This window comes from Eublepharis macularius, chromosome 4 (genome assembly GCF_028583425.1).
Source record: "Eublepharis macularius isolate TG4126 chromosome 4, MPM_Emac_v1.0, whole genome shotgun sequence".
NCBI classification, from domain to species: Eukaryota; Metazoa; Chordata; class Lepidosauria; order Squamata; family Eublepharidae; genus Eublepharis; species Eublepharis macularius.
This window is the reverse complement of record NC_072793.1, coordinates 21,846,013-21,861,038: the sequence shown is the minus strand read 5'-3', so window position 1 is coordinate 21,861,038 and position 15,026 is coordinate 21,846,013. Positions and strand designations below refer to the sequence as shown.

General features: G+C 43.7%; 1 pseudogene; it reads left to right on the top strand.

The window, feature by feature from the left end:
* Positions 1-8,776: 8,776 nt before the first annotated feature.
* On the top strand, positions 8,777-12,367 carry LOC129327542 (inner centromere protein-like; annotated as a pseudogene).
* Positions 12,368-15,026: the final 2,659 nt, after the last annotated feature.

Genomic DNA, 15,026 nt, shown 5'->3' with positions numbered 1-15,026 from the left:
ACTATGAACTACCAAAGGCTTCAGCAAACAAGACGGGCTTCACACAGTGCCTAAAAATATCAGAAAAGGGTGCCAGACAAACATGTCTATGTTCCACAGTGGGGGTACAACCACAGAAAAGGTCCTGTATCCAGAATCCAAGCTGCCTTACTGGAATAGCAATTCCAAGTTTCATTGGAAGCCTGGACCCCAGGCCTTGACCCGCTGAACCAGCAGGATTGCCCAACAGTGACATGAAAGTTTGGAAAAATTGATGCGTCTGACGAAGAGAGCTGTGGTTCTCAAAAGCTGATGCTACAATCAAGTTGGTGAGTCTTAAAGTTGCTACTGGACTCTTTACTATTTTGCAGCTACAGACTAACACGGCGAACTCCTCTGGATCTATGAAAGTTTGGGAGTTCTGGAGGGAAGAGATGCTGGACTGATGGTGATCTTGGGCTCTGAAGAACTCTTGGGTTTGAGCTTCTGCAGTGGACTATATGCCTTGTTCTCCTTTGTGTTTACTGAGAATTGTGACTTCCTGCTTGTGAATAAAAGGGGGAGATTATTACCCATCTGATCCTTCCGAGATGAAATTTTACAGCCCGAGGTGGGCATCAGGCACTGATAACATCCATCTCACTCTCAGTTTAAACTGCTGTTTAAAAAGCTAATGCATAATTTAACCAGAGCAATTGAGAATGGCCTCATTTATAGCAATCTAGATGCTGAGAATGTCTGTAGTGGGTATCAGGAAGCTCAGTTAGTGTGGGCAGAAGCAGTTTCACCCTGGCTGCCCAGTCACAACCCAAACAATTCCAGCAATTTGGGAAGGCTTAGATGTGGATCCTTCCTGATAAGACATTCAGTCATTTTGCCACATTTCCTAAAGTGCTAACTAAACAACCTGCTTGGAGAAATGATATCTACAGGAGCCTTTCTGCCAGCGCTGAATGCTGATGGCATAGAAACTGGCTGAACTGTACCAAGCTGTCAGTCATCTGGCTTGACTGAGAGCTGACAATCACTTGGCTGGTTTGACCAATCAGAAAATGTTGTGCCTTGGGTGAAGAGCCCGTGCCAGGAATATAATCCAAGCTTTTCGTGAGAAATACAGTCAGCTTGCTGCTATTTTTAAGGCCATTAGCTAATGTTTCTTGAGTTGTGATGAACTAATTTGTCAAGGCAACAGCTTATGTGAGCAGCCTGCTTGGGAAACTGCCTCATGGCAAGTCAGACCACTGGTCCAGTTAGCTCATGATTGTCTAAACTGACCAGTAGCGGCCCCAGAGTCTCAGAGCCAAGCTACAAGTGACTCCTGACACAGGTTGGACACTTGTCAGCTTCCCTCAAGTTTTGATGGGAAATGTAGGCATCCTGGTCTTGCAGCTGTAATGGAGAGCCAAGCTGTAAAGCCAGGATGCCTACATTTCCCATCAAAACTTGAGGGAAGCTGACAAGTGTCCAACCTATGTCAGGCATCACTTGTAGTTTGGCTCTCAGGCAGAGGGACGTTTCCCCTAACAGTGGCTATCTGAGATCCTTTAGTTGGAGACACCAGGAAGTGAATCTGGGATCTTCTGCATGCAAAGCAGGTGCTCTACTGCTGAGCCACACCCCTTCCCATCTGTGAGTACTGGAATGAGATAAGAATATTTATGAAAGATGGTGTGTGACAGGCCCACAGGGCTTTTTTTCTGGGAAAAGAGGTGGTGGAACTCAGGACCGCACAATGACATCACTTTGGGTCCTCTGGAACAAGGGGGGAGGTTTTTTACAGTTTAAATCGCCCTCGGTGAAAATGGTCACATAGCCGGTGGTCCCACCCCTTGATCACCAGACAGAGGGGAGTACTGTGGCTTACCACTCTGCACCACAGGGCTCTTTCCTAATATATTACCTAATTGAAAATGATTCCCTACTATAACTATGTTAACACCCTTGGTTCTCTACTCAGCATCACCTCCTCAGTTGCTTTTCCCCTCTTCTGCTGTCCTGCGGCAGACCCCTCAGCAATTCACACGTTTGCTTTTTGTTAATTTCAGACTATATTTCACAGCAACATAAGCCCTCTAGAGATGACTCCCTGCATGTTGACTGAACACATGGAGAGGGAGAGCAGACGTGTCTGTGCTGGCCCTGCCCCTCCCCTCTTCCATTCAATCACTGGCTGATGAGCACAGTACCCACACACAGAAGAAGTGTCCATATGTCTGTAGACATGGGCATGAACAGAAAAAAAAATGGACATGGTGTTCGTTGTTCGTTGCCATCCACGAACAATGAACAACAAACATTAATGAACATGACCTGTTCACGAACATGTTTGTTGTTTGTGGGGGCCAGCAGGCTCTCCTCCAGCCATCAAGATCCCTACTACACCACTCCCAGAAACCCTACCTGAGCAGGCAGCAGGAAATGTACCAAGAATAAATAATAGCTTGGCCCAGAGCTTGACATCAGCCCTGGAACTTGAGGAGGTAGATCCCTATCCTACCACACACAAAAAAAAATCAAGTTCCAATGCACTCTCCCTGTCTCTCTCTCAAAATGCCAACACCAACTTTCTCTCCCTCAATGTCTGCAAAACCAGAGCTGGTTTTGCAGACAGTGCTCTTTGCTTCCTTGTAACAAATTTGGAGCTCCACACTTGAAAGGAAGGCCTGCCTATCAAGCTAAATTGGGCTTAGATTGGGGTTTCCAGGGCAACAGCAGGAGTTCAGACAGAGTTCAGACAATCCCTGCCTAAGTTGCCAAGGGAATTGATTGCAGGTGCCAGACTCTCTGGCTTGACGAACAGCAATGAATGAGGCTTGCAATGACCACCTGTTCATTAGAGTTCATTTAGAATGATGCCTCACGAACAGCTTGTTCGCAAACAGCTGATTGGTCTATTCGTGGCTTTTTTAAGTTCATATTGCTGTTCATGCCCATCTCTATATGTATGCACCCTCCCTGTGATTGGCAACACTACTTTCCTAACATTTCTGATCATGGGGAGGAAATGTGCCCATAAACACTCCTTCCATGCATTCACACCATGCTGACAATGCACCCAACCATGCAGAGGCTGGTGGCCAGGTCAATGCACTTGTGCTCATTCTCCAACCCCAGTACATTCAGTCAATATTCAGGGAGCATGGGACATCTTACAGGGCTACCTTTTTCATTGGTAAAGAGTCCAGTAGTACCTTTAAGACTAATCAACTTTATTGTAGCATACAATTTCAAGAACCACAACTCTCTTCGTCTTCCTCTCAAAAGCTTATGCTACAATAAAGTTGATTAGTCTTAAAGGTGCTACTGGACTGTTTACTATTTTGCAACTACAGACTAACACAGCTAACTCCTCTGGATCTTTTTCATTGGGAGGCTAAAGCAAGCTAAAAATCCTTGTGGGGGTTGTGAAATTATTATCATGGAATAACAGCATGGGAAGAATATTAAGCCAATAGCAGACACCCTTTAAGCCTCAATCAACTTAAGTGGTGTCCTGAAAAAAATCTGTAATGGTGCCTGGCTTGAGAATGCTAATGAAGGAGATGAATTTCCAAACCAGTCACAAGGATGTTGGTGGTCCTCAAGTGAAGAAGGCATGATGGACATACACATTCTGCTGAGTGACAGAAGACAACAGCTGGATGCTTTTTATACCAAAGGGTGATCAGGAAGGAAAAGCATCTCAGTGGAAAAACAGCAACAAGAATCAGCCTGTCCTCTGAACTGGCCGGCACTACTCTCCATTTTGCCTCTGTTCCGCAAGTGTAGTATGAAGGGAGGGAAATGGTATACCTGTCCTGCTTTGCCTTTTCCACTAAGAGCCAAGCTACAAGTGACGCCTGACACAGGTTGGACACTTGTCAGCTTCCCTCAAGTTTTGATGGGAAATGTAGGCATCCTGGTCTTGCAGCTGTAATGGAGAGCCAAGCTGTAAAGCCAGGATGCCTACATTTCCCATCAAAACTTGAGGGAAGCTGACAAGTGTCCAACCTGTGTAAGGCGTCACTTGTAGCTTGGCTCTTAGAGCGCAGAACACATTCTTTTTTTTAAAAAAAGGTGGCTTCATGAAAACAGTAATGCCTCTGGGGGGAGATACATTTTGTTTTGTCTGGAAAAAACAGAGGCAAAATAAATTTCAGCATAGTAACTTGCAAGGGGATGTACGATTAAGCATTACAAACAAAATATATATATTTGGGCCTTCAAAATATACTATGCTGGAACCAGCAAGAATTCTATTTGCCCACCAGACTCTGACAGCCTCGTTAAAAATGTATAGATCAATTGCCTCTAGTAGCACGAGCAGAGTGAATACCATTACTGCCTTGAGAGGGGTCAATGAGTGTGAAATCTTACATGCTCTGCCTCAGTGATGGAACCAGGATTATTTCACTGCCTCCTGCATTGCAATGGGCTAATACAACACAGCACATTAGGTCTCCCATATAGCAGGCACTTGCTGTCCCAAGCAGACAGGCCAGTTTTTCATCCAGGAATCGCTGCGCTTCCCTTAAGTACATCCATAAACGTAAATAGTGGTAAAATGTTATTGCCAAAGGCCGCTTTCAAGCCCTCAAGGTAAAAACAATATCTGAATGGCAAGGAGGAAAGATTTAGGGCACCTGCCTCTGATGAAACAGGGGCCTGCTGAGATTCACAGCAGCCAGGAAGACTCATGTGCGAGGAGCTACCCCAGGTATTAATTTCTGGAGGGGCTTATCTTGTGTAAGGAGTTTGCAAAGCACACGGTGTCAGGGACAAATGCTTCCAGAGGTCTAGGGCCAAGTGAAATGGATCTCAGAACTAAAGATTTCAAAAGGCCTCAGTCTCTTCTGAAAAGTTTTTCAATAAGTACCAGATGAGAAGTGTGACCAGGGCATCCTAATATCATTTCTGGAGAAGTTTGGCTTGTTGCTGAGCCGATGTATTTAATTTCCCCGATGAATCAGCTGGTTTCCCTGAGGGTGGATATAAAGCTTGCCGCCAATCACATTCTTTCTTTCTTTCTTTCTTTCTTTCTTTCTTTCTTTCTTTCTTTCTTTCTTTCTTTCTTTCTTTCTTTCTTTCTTTCTTTCTTTCTTTCTTTCTTTCTTTCTTTCTTTCTTTCTTTCTTTCTTTCTTTCTTCATATTGTTCTGTCATGATGAAATTAACACTGACGCCAATTGTTATCTAGAACAAGTTTAGGCTAGGCAAGTTACTTTTGCCAGATTTTCCATCTGGATTCAGAAAGGGAAGAGACACTAGCGATCATAATGCAAATTTACAATGATTAATAGAGCACAACCATCAATTTCAGAAGAAAAACCTGCCCATGTTTTATAGATTACAACAAAACTTTTGACTGCGGGATTGTGAAAAACTATGGATGGTGCTAAAAGAAATGGGTTGCACCACAACATATGATTGTGTTGATGTGCAATCTGTACTCTGGACACAAGGCTACTTTTAGGGCAGAATATGGGGAAACAGAATGGTTTCCATTTAGCAGACAAGGATGTATATTACCGTCCTATTTATTCAACCAATACGCAAAACATAGCATACAGAAAGCTGGGATAGATTTAGAAGTAGAGTGAAAATTGTTGGAAGAAATATTAAAATTTGAGATATGCAGATGACATCACATTACTGGTAGAAAATAGTGAAGACTTGAAATGACTGCTGATGAAGGTTAAAGAAGAAAGTACTAACGCAGAATTACAGCTGAACATCAAGAAGACAAAAGTAATGACAACTGAGGAATCACTCTATTTTAAGTCTGAAATTGAAGTTATTAAAGATTTTCTATTCCTTGGCTCAGTCATCAACCCAAAGAGAGACTGCAATGAAGAAATCAGAAGGAGATTGAGACTTGGAAGGGCAGTCATGAAGGAACTAGAAAAGATCCTTAAGGATAACAAAGTGTCACTGGAGACCAAGATCTAGATCATTCATACTATGGTATTCCCCATTAATATGTATGGAAGTGAAAGCTGGACAATGAAGAAAGCTGACAGGTAGAAAAATGGTGCTAGCAGATACATTTACAGATACCATGGACTCCCATAAAGACAAATAATGGGTTCTAGATCAAATCAAGCCTGAATTCACCCTAGAAGATAAAATGATGAAACTGAGACTATCATTCTTTGGTCACATCTTGAGAAGACAGGACTCACTGGAAAACACAATAATGCTAGGAAAGATTGAAGGCAGTAGGAAAAGAGGAAGACTCAAACTGAGATGGCTTGACTCAATAAAGGAAGCCACGGCCTTCAGTTTGCAAGACCTGAGCAAGGCTGTTAAGGATAGGACAAAACTGTGTTTGCAATCATCAAACTGATCTGCGAATCATTTCAAAAGATTTCAAATCATGATAAAAATCAGGTTCGGACAAAAAAGATCAAGTTTTCTCTTTATGGAATGTGAAAGTTTGGGTGTAAATGCAAAAAAGTAGTTAAAGATTTATGATGGTATTTGAATGTTGAAATGAAATTTAGTTTTGAAGGTTTTTAAGAAAACCTCTAAAATAGTTATTTCATTGTTTCATTAGTGGAAAATTTTCAGTTGCAAGTGCAAGCAATTTTAAAATATATTTCCCAGTTGAAATTCACTACCACATGCCAAAGGCAAGCAACTCACCCTACGTGTGTTCCATTAACAAAATCGGTTAGGGTTGTCAAATCGTTTACTCCATCTCAGATACTGGCTGGCTGGTATTTTCAGAAGAAAATTAGGATGAAACCTTGGGGTGACCCATTCCCTGTGGTTTTTAGGTGCTTTGGCCCAATGTAATTCTAGCTAACAGATGTAGTTTGCCCTCTGAAAAACTGTGAAGACCTCATGACTGATCCATAGGACTTGGCAAACCCACTAGCTCAGTTCTCATAAAGATTCAAAACCACATCTTTCCAGAATCGGACAGAGGCTGATTTTTTCAGAATAGGCTAGGTTAAGTGCAAGTATGTATCCTTGAGTGATTCTGTACACATTAGATAATGCACTTCCAATCCTCTTTATAGATCATTTGGAACAGATTTTTGTGTGTGTGGAACAAAAAATCCACCTCAAACAATTGATAAAGTGCATTGAAAGTGCATTATCCAATGTGTGCAGTCATCAGTATAAATATAGAGCATGGATACATATTATATCCAGCAAGATTGCTTGATTTATATTACTATCCATTCAAAGACTTTCTGATGTGGTTGGGGATACCTAGAGTTAAACAACTTCCTTGATAGGATTGACTTGTTCAACTATTGACTACTCATCTGTCACTAAATCCTGAGTTTACATATTAATTTGGATATTTATTTATTTATGTCATCTATAGTCTGCTTTTCTCACTGAGACTCAAGGTGGATTACATACTGTGAGATTAGTACAATCAGTATCGAGGACATTTCCATACAGTATCAAGGACATTTCCATGCAGTGGCAAAGACATTTCCACAACGTCATAGGATTTTACAAAGACAGCATTAGCAAGGATCCAATATAGAGTTGAAGAATTGCTGAAATAGAACATAATCAATTTTAGGACTGACATTAGATAACATGAAGCACAGGTAGTATAGGAGTACATATTCAAGCAACAGATAATATGCAAGGCAACATAGTGGTGAAGTCAATGGTCCCTAACTCATTAGCGAAGCATATGAGACCCCCTGCCTACAATACTTCCCTCCTATCTGAGTAAAAAGCCTTTTTGAATAATTTGGTTTTGCATCATTTGCAGAGAGCCAGGAGAGTGGGGGCTCTCCTGACCTCCTCAGGAAGGCCGTTCCACAGGGTAGGGGCCACCAGAGAGAAAGCCCATGTACAGGCTGCTGTTGATTTCAACCATGTACAGGCTGGCACCTGCAAGAGACCCTGTTCAGATGAGTGAAGCTGCTGTGGAGGGACATAGGGAGGGAGGCAGTCCCATAGGTATGCTCGGCCAAGGCTGTATAGAGCTTTGTACCTAATAGCCAATACCTTGAACTGAGTACGGTAACTGATAGGTAGCCAATGGATTGGGGCTGATGTTTACACTTCTGCTCGCTCCTGATTGCAGTCAAACTGCAGCATTTTGCACCAATTGGAGCCTCCTAGTTAACTTAGATGGGAGACCAATGTATAGTGCATTACAATAGTCGAGTTTTGGTGTTACCATAGCATGGATCCAGGTGGCAAGGCTGGCCATGTCAAGGTAAGAAGCCATCTTCCAGCCTAGAGTGAGATTGGAATCAGGAATTTATTGATATATTTACTTGTAAGATTTTTCCCATGCTTCATTTCTGTTTTTCACCTACTATTCTTATTATATTATTTTGATTTTTTTTTTTAATTTGAGAGGTTTTGGTAGGCATTCTAACACTTTCCTGGGAGTAAACCCCACTGGCTAAAATGAGATTTACTTCTGAGTAGCCCTTTTTAGGGCTCACTGACTGAAGTACGGACAGGGAAATATCTAGTTCATGTCTTACCTCAGCTAGAAACACGCTCGTCTTTTGGCCTTAAACCACATATGGGGATAAAAATACTGGCCTATTGTATTGTTGCAATACTTCCTGAAGCACTAAAAGCTATGAAACACTAAAACTGGTATACAAATGCTTAATATTGATCTTCTTCTTTGAAATCATTTCATGCTAGTCTTTATTGCAGATTGGGCACGGTGACTGAGAAGTAACAGCAGCATTCTCAAAACAGCATAACGTTCGTATCCAAGGTGACCTCCCGTCTTCACCTAAAATCATCTCCCTTGGCCGTGTTGCAGTTCTGAAATACTCAGCTAGCCAGCCCTTGGCAGCAAGAACTTGAAGTTGAAGATGTTGGACTTTGCGTGCTTGGAAGAACAGTGCAATAAAAAAATGTCAGAGTTCCTGTACAATGTGGACAACAGAGACTTTGCATGGCTAGAGGAGATTCTTGAAGAAGCTAACAAGATATTCAAAAGCAACTTCAATGGAGAGCCCGAGTTAATGCCAAAAACTCCATCATCGAAAACTACAGGAAAAAAAATGTCTTTCTGCAACGAAGATTGATCTGTTATTGGAGGTTATTGGAGGTTATTGGAGAGAGAAAGTAACCAGTCAAGTCCTGCTCAATGCACTTCCAAAAGACTTCAATGGAATAAGAATTTAGAGAACACCTCTCCTTGTTATCAGATGACAAGATGAATAACAATGGGAGGCTTAGTGCAGAGTTACGGCATCTCAGAAAACTGAAAAGCATGCTTTGGTCTATGAATCAAGATTGGATGGTGAGTTCCAGGGCTTTTTTTCAGCGGGATCTCTCTGGATCTGAGGTCCAGCACCTCTGAAAAAAGATCATGTGACTGGTGGCCCCGCCTCCGGCACCCAAAGACCTGTGGGGCATCTTCCCAGGTGGAGTTTCTCCCAGGCCACCTGCTTCCCCGGCCTCTTCCCCGGCCGTACCCCTCCCTCCCTCCCCTTCTCTTTCTTTCCTTCTTTCCTTGCTTATTTCTTTCTTTCCCTCCCTCCCTTTCTCTTTCCATGTCTTTTCTTCTTCCCTTTCTTTACCTTCCTTCTTGAGGTGCCACCGCTGTCTGGCTTGCTGAGAGGCAGGCCAGGAGGGAGAAGAAAGGAAGAGAAAGCCGCCCTTACTGTGTGTTTCCAGCAGTGCACAGGCACTTTGGGTGCGCACATGTGATAATAGAGAGATCCACCACATCTTTTCCCAGAAAAAAAAGCCCTGGTAAGTTCTGTAAACAGAAATTAAAACCTCTGTCTAAAGCTTCTTTGCTTGTGGTCCCAGACACCCCTGAGATTCAAATAACTAAAGAGGGCGGAAGTGCATGCAAGTTGAAAATAGCAAATACTGCTGTTGTAAAACCTACTGAAATGGAAGAACTCAGCCTGCAGGCAGAAGATTTACTTGCCCAGCAACCACTGAAGAGCCAGGCTTCAGAAAGCAAACTTTCACACAAAACGAGAGTGCACAGATATCCACAGCTCTGAAAAAAAAACAGTCACTCTGTGGGCTGAAGTCCGATGGGCAGAACTTCTATGAATAAAGGCTCCCTCATACAAAGATGTTCACAGGCTAGCAAAAGGGAAAGAGCAATCTGGCTACAGAACTATGGCCAAGAAAAGCACTGCTCACAAGCAGCCATCCATTTGTGGATGAGTGAGCTGCCATGTTTCTTTGGAGAAAGTAGTGGTTGAAAAAAAATATTGAATTTAGACCACAGTTGAATCCTGTTGCCTATTCTCAAGAGGTTGCCGATCAACTATGCCTTCATTCTCTCCAAGTCCCCAGGATTGCAGCTATTGAAGCTGTGATGGACTGAACTTCAGATGCTGAGATTTCCAGTCAGTTGAACTATGATTGACATGTTTCCTTCCCCCCACCCAAATGGGGCTAGCCTGAAATGGCAGTTGGGGGTGGAATGTTGGGGAGGCAGTCAGTTGGAGTTGGAGGGAAAACGAGAGTGAAAGAGAGTTGGAGCCTGGCTCTAGACCAGAGAGGGTCAGCCAGAGAATCCTCTATGAGAGGAAATAATGTTTGTGAAACACTTTTAGTCCTAGGACTAGAGAGGGGAAAACCAGCACTAACTCCTGCTTAGACTTGATTGATCTGGGAATTATAGAGGGTCAAGGAAGTGGGTAGAGAGGAGTCTCCCCTTCAGTGCCAGGAACAGGGTTACAGCTCATCACTATAACGCCTGCCCAGTATCTGGTAAGAGTTTGTCTCAGTGGAGCACCCTTAAGTCTGGAGAGGAGGGGAAGTCGTGCTGTGTCTGTGTTTTAAAAGGGAAACATTTGTGAAGCAGTGTCAACCTCTGAAAGGAGCCAGCAACCTAGTGTTAAACCAAGTGTTTTGTGCCTCACACCAGTGAAGTTCCTGTACAAAAACCTTTCTGTTTATTCAGTTCAAACACCTGCCTACCTGCCTTTTGACTTTAACCTACTGTAAATAAACCTTCTGTTACCTTTTGAACCTCCCCAAGCCTTGTGTGCCAGTTTCTGCTAAAGGGAAGCGCAAACCCCTGATCTGTCCCCTACTAAGACTTGGCTGGGTAACCATTTTTAATAATCCTTAAGGAAAGTTGAAGCTTATCATCAACCCCGCTACCAGAGGCTTCCCAGCCCAGTATACAGCTTCACAGGCTTAAAGAGGAGAAGTTTTACCTCAGGGTAGGGAAAGGTCAGCCTAAGCCTGAGTTGGACATGGGTTTGTGGCAGAAGAGCAGCTAGAAGAAAGCAAAAAGAACAACTTTGAAAAGAATGCTGAGGTCTGAGAGCAACCTCAGTGTGTCAGGTGAAAGGCAAGCTATCAGAGAGCAGTGAATGAGTTATACAATGGGCAGCCTACAGAGCATGAGCTCTCTCCTCCAAGGAAAAGGTCACCATCCCCTCAGTGCCCTGCTAGTAAGGCTGTGCGCCCTTTCAAGACTTTCTTACACAAGGTAGATAAGAACCAAGTTCTCATGATGATGCCTGACTCTGTGAGCTGAAACAGCACCATAAAATCATTTCTCAAACAAAATACTCCTATCCGAACCAATACCAAGGAAAAGGAGAGGCAGCGTTTGGAGAACTTAAAGAAGAAGGAGGCGGCTGAGCAGCAGAGAAAATGGAGGAAGAAAAGAGAAGGCAACTGGAAGAGATGAAGTGGAAGTGTGAAGGGCGCTTCCACAAGGTGCTGCAGGCTCGAGAGTGGGCAGAGCGGAAAGAAGGGGGGGGGCCTCCTAGAGTAAAAACTAGTTCAGCATAATGAGATGGCGTGAGAAGAGAAAATTGCAGAAAAAAATGAAAAAGGCAGCAGCTGTGAAGAAGGCTGATGAACTTGAAGCCCATAAACAAAAAACTCTGCAGCTGGAAGAAGAACACAGACAGCAGGATCTCATGGGGAATAAAAAAGAGGAAGAACAAGAGAAAACTGGGCAGGTTGCAGAGCTGGGGGGGGGGGGAAAGTTGGCTGCCGAAAGAGAACTGGAGAAGAGGAGAGAACAGGAAAAACTTCAAGCACAGCAGGAGCAGAAAGAGAAGGCTACTTGCCTGCAAAGAGAATTGATGGCTGCTAAAGAGAAGGAGCAGCTTCAGAAAGAGGCAGAAGAAAAAGAGAGGAAACTGCAAGAGGAGCAGCGGAAGCAGAAAGCTACTTCTGATGCACCAGTTGGCAGTAAACAACTGAATGTAACGATAGAGATAGAGAACTTACCTCCCTGCAACTCACACCCAATGATGCCACAGGATCCCAAACTGCCAGAGACTGACCTGAATAATTATAGAATGGATCTGAACAGTGATGACTTAACGGATGATGAGAGCTAGCCCCGCAAGCCGATCCCTGCTTGTGTTACTGGAAATCGGCTAACTCAGGCCATCATCCACCAGTATTATAATCCTCCTGACACTGATGCATTCTTTGGGGTTATTAAAAGTCCAAAATAACATTGACTCAGTTCAATGGAGCAAAATATGGAAAGTGAATGTAAAAATAACTAAATCTGTTGCGTTCAAAGAGAACCTATATAAGATGTTTTACAGGTGGTATTTAACACCGGATAGATGGCCAAAATGTATAAAAATGTGTCAAATAAATGTTGGAAATGTGGGAAACATACAGAAATATTTTTCCATATGTGGTGGTCCTGTAAGGAGGTGCTTAAGTACTGGATAATGGTGCATGACTTGATACAAACTGTATTACAAATTTCAATTGCTCTCAAACCAGAGAGCTTTTTGTTAAATTGTGTACCGGACATAGACAAAGAACAGATGCATTTTACTATTCATGTAATAACTGCATCTAGAATTCTATTTGCATCTTACTGGAAATGACAAGCGATACCCAAATAGGAGGAATTAATAGAGAAGATAATGGAAACTGCAGAAATGGACAAATTAACTTCTATATTGAATGGGCAAGTGGGAGAAGACTTCTTTATCCCTTGGAATCCCTTTTATGAATGGATAAATAATAAATGTACAGAATAGAATCCAACATGATGGCAACAATGTATGAAATATCAGATCCTACTGTTGTAAATTTTATTGAGATTAATTAGAAGCCTTGGAGAATTAAAATGTGAAGTTAAGCAAGCCTACTGAAACTGTACTGAACTGTACTGAAAACTTTATTGCTCCTTTTTAGGTGTTTTCTTTCTTTCTTATCTGGAAAAAATAATACAAAATATAATTTTTTAAAAAAGTCCTAAACTGGAAGAAATCCTATAAGAGCAAGCCACATTACTTAAAGCACACACAAGTTCTTCAGTATGGAATTCGCCACCATTCCCAAATGGCAAATCTATGGCAGGGCCTAAAGAGGAGCTGAAGATTTCTTTAGATTTACTGTACCATTTTTGTGGGAGGGAATGCAGTGCTTTTAAACATATTAAAAAATATTCAGCAATCAGCCTTGTGTTGATTAATCATCTCTCCTTTTTCACTGAGCTGGAGAGCTTAAATGTCCAGAGTTTGTCCAGAATGTCAGGTTTTTAAACTCAGTCAGCATCTTCTGACTATATGCTCATAGCAACTATGAGTAATTTATTGCCCTTCTGCTCTGCCCACACAATTGACGGTAAACAATCATAACTCTTCAAAGTTATTGTCTTACCAAAATGGAGGAGATCGTTATTGGATTAGATGCTCTTGTATTCAAAGAACTGAGAGCTGGTAGGTTTATAGGCAGGCAAGGAATTGGAGAAGTGAGGTAGTGACAGAAAGGCAGAAGGTCAGTAGGGAAGATAAAGGAAAAAGAAGGATAGTTTCTGCATTAGACCTGGTTCTGGGGTCAGATTAATATGTATGCCCAACAATAGGGTTCCAAAGTAAGCAAACATCATGGATTTTTCCTACCTTGCTTCACATGCTCCCCCATTGATAAAAGTTCTATGGCTGAGGCTGGGCAGAGCATAGGAATGGTATCAGCACCAAGGACAGCTACCATTCATTAGTACATGGAAGGAACAGTTCTCAGACTTGATATTGCTATTGCAATGTATGTAATTTTGGCTGCCTGGAAAGAGACTGAAGTAAGCCTCAGGCCCCAGAACTCACCTGGGGCTGAAGTTTGCAGGCATGCGGTGAGGGGGAGCGGGCATGACCACCTTCTACCTTCCCAGCCAGGCCAAGTTGGCTCCCACAGCTTGCATAGTGAGCTGCAATTCAAAATCCCCAGCCGGCCAATCAGTGCAAGGCTGGCTGGGGCTCAGGGGTGGGCCTGGACATGGGACCTAGGAAACGCTGTTTCCAACCAAGTCTGCCAGCTGGCTATTTAGGCAGAGCCAGCTGGCATGGGGCGGCAGTTGTGTTCTACTTCTGACATGCATTGAGGTGAGAGCTTGCTGCAGCCCAACTCCTCCTTGGCTTCCTCGCGTGGCTCCTGTCTGGCAGCAGTGGCTTGAGCAGCAGCAACTCCAACAGATCGGGCTTTTTGACATTCTGGATGGGTGGGTGCTGCAGAGTTGTCATGGGGGTGCAGCGGCTTGGGATCCTGTGGTGGCTGGAGCCAGCACTGTGAAGTGAAGGGGCCATTGCTTTATACCCCCTCCTCCTTTCTTCAGGCTTTTTGTCCCTTGCCTTCTTCTTTCAGTATGTTTTTGCATGCTGAGGCCCAGCTTCACCTCCTCCCACCCAGCCTCTGTACCAGCATGCTCTCTGAATGGGTGGGCGAGGTGGCTTCCCAACACAGCTCTAGGGCATCTGGGGCAGCAGGATGGCTGCAGCAAAGTGGCAAGGCCATGTGGCCCACAGTGTCCCAGTCGGCCTCAGGGTTAAAAGGGAGTGGGGGCAGCCTTCCAGACCTGCACCAGCCAACCAGCAGCAAGGCCGGTTAAGTGGCAAGGCCACATAGCCCATTAAAGCCCAGTTGACCTCAGGGCCAAAAGGGATTGAGGGTGGACTTCCAGGTCCACAGCAGGTGGCCCGTGCAGCACTCTGGCACAGGACAGTGGCAGGAAGGCTAGGTCTTCACAGCAGACACCTGCTCCCGCTGCGGTACCCCCTTCAACCTGCAAGCATGGGGAAGCTTGGTCTTCAAGATCAACAAGGCAGCAGTCCTTGGAGACAGAGGTGCAGTCGCTGCTGGGCCTGTCCAGAGCCC